Source organism: Aotus nancymaae, unplaced genomic scaffold, assembly GCF_030222135.1.
Source record: "Aotus nancymaae isolate 86718 unplaced genomic scaffold, 86718_ANA_hifiasm-v0.15.2.pri h1tg000016l, whole genome shotgun sequence".
Lineage (NCBI taxonomy): Eukaryota > Metazoa > Chordata > Mammalia > Primates > Aotidae > Aotus > Aotus nancymaae.
In genome coordinates this window covers 77,750,409-77,752,644 of record NW_026988428.1, presented here as the reverse complement: position 1 = coordinate 77,752,644, position 2,236 = coordinate 77,750,409, and the positions used below count along the sequence as shown (strand labels likewise).

Here is a 2,236-nt window from a genome sequence, read left to right as displayed (position 1 = left end):
GAAATACTATCTTTCCTATTATCCTCTGTCAAAGAATTTTGGCTTGGCCACGAAAAAGTACAGTGACAGTGACAACGTTCAAGAGATCATGGTGTTTTGCTTTATTTCGTTTGGCTTAAATAAAGAAAAATTCTCAGAAGTATCACATATATGTCTGTAGTTGCAAAAGTACAACATAGCTTTACAGTCTCTGAATAGCACTATTATAAAAGGCTTCATGATTTTGGAACCTATAGCTAAATAATATATTTGATAATCCTGGCACATCTATTGCACAAATATGAAAGGAAAAGAAGATTACCACAGTAAAAAACTGTTTTCAAAAGAGAAGAAAGAGTGCTTGCTTCAGCAGCACATGTACTAAAATTGGAGCCATACAGAGATGATTAGCATGGTCCCTCTGCAGGGATGACACGTACATTTGTGAAGCATTCCCTATTAAAAAAAAAGAGAGAGAGGTTTGAGGTGGTCATTAGAACAGAGTTCCTCTCTCTCTTTTTTTTTGCTTTAGCTGAAACGTTTTGGGAAGGTTTGGGGGCCTTGGGTATTGATGGCCTTAGATGTTGAATAATCAGGGGCTTTGTTTGCTAGGCTTAGAGTTTTTAAAGCAATACAACTTACTTATAATGTTAGTAGTTTTTTGTTTTCTACTCACATTCCTCAAGGTTATAACCAAACCAGAATTCTTTTCCTTCCTTCCTTCCTTCCTTCCTTCCCTCCCTCCCTCTCTCCCGCCTCCTGGGTTCAAGTGATTCTCCTGCCTCAGCCTCCGGAGTAGCTGAAACTACAGGCGCCCACCACTATGTCCAGCTAATTTTTTGTATTTTTAGTAGAGACGGGGTTTTGCCATGTTGGCCAGGCTGGTCTTGAACTCCTGGCCTCGTGATCATCTGCCTTGGCCTCTCAAAGTGCTACGATTACAGGCGTGAGCCACCGCACCTGGCCTGTCTTCTTTCTTTATTATTTTATTTATTTTATTTTATTTTTTAAAGACGGGGTTTCACCATGTTGGTCAGGCTTGTCTTGAACTCCCGACCTCAGGTGATCCGCCTGCCTTGGCCTCCAAAGTGCTTGGATGACAGGCGTGAGCCACCATGCCCGGCCCTGTTTTCTTTCTTAGAACAAACTTTGGTGCTTGGGCCATCCACTACTTGGTAGCTTGTTGATCTCTATCATGGCCCTATTCGAGGTGGAGAGGCAGAGTGAGACAGTCCCTTCTTTTCTGCCCACATTCTTTTGACTGGCACTTTGTAAGGAGAACAATTGTCCCCTTTGTCATCCAGGATATGAATAACAGGAAGTGACTGGGAGTGATCTGTGGATATCAGTATCCCGGCCTCCTTAGCGTTCACTTTATCTTTGGATATAGAATTTGGACATTCCAATCTTAGAAAGCTAAAACTGATTCTTGGCCATCTTGGATTATTAACCGTAGGCAAAACTGTGTTTTTATATTTTCTATTTTTAGAACAGCTAGGTTCAAACAAAGTTTGTCTCTTTCTTGTTGGACTTTACCAAAAAGTAAACATTTCAACATAATGAATATTCTATCAAGTCTCCAAACATCCAGCCTTGTTTGTTTAATACATGAAGAGTCCTAACATAAAACAGGCAGCAATCTAACCAGTTGTTTTTCTACCAAAAACCAGGAATTGATCATCATTCCTGACTGGGAAGTGGGGAAATTCTTACTACCTTGTGCCTCACTTCAGTTAGCCAATTCCACGTTTTAGGGGCTATTATTGTTATTATTATTTTGTGACAGAGTCTCACTCTGTCACCCAGACTGGAGTTTGCAATGCTGCAATCTTGGTACAATGCAGCCTATGCCTCCCAGGTTCAAGCGATTCTGTGCCTCAACCTCCTGAGTAGATGAGACTACAGGAATGTGCCACCACAACCAGCTAATTTTTGTAATTTTTTATTTTTTAGTAGAGGTGGGGTTTTGCCACGTTGGCCAGTCTGGTCTCGAACTCCTGACCTTGGGTGATCCACCCTCCTTGGCCTCCCAAAGCACTGGGATTACAGGCGTGAGCCACCACTCCCAGTATCACCTCTTTAAAGGCTCTATCTCCAAGTGCACTCACATTGGGGGTTAGTGCTTCAACATATGAATTTTGAGGAGGCATAATTTAGTCTGTAACAGCACCATTTTCAGATGCATTTGGATTCAGGACCAAAATGAAGTCATTGATACTCTGTCCAATTCTTATCATGTTAAATAGGCTTTCATGTG

General features: G+C 41.5%; 1 non-coding gene across 1 annotated transcript; it reads left to right on the top strand.

The window, feature by feature from the left end:
• The first annotated feature begins 336 nt into the window (after positions 1 to 336).
• On the top strand, positions 337 to 443 carry LOC135275481 (U6 spliceosomal RNA). The gene has a single exon (XR_010343114.1). It is a non-coding gene; the product is annotated as a U6 spliceosomal RNA (small nuclear RNA).
• Positions 444 to 2,236: the final 1,793 nt, after the last annotated feature.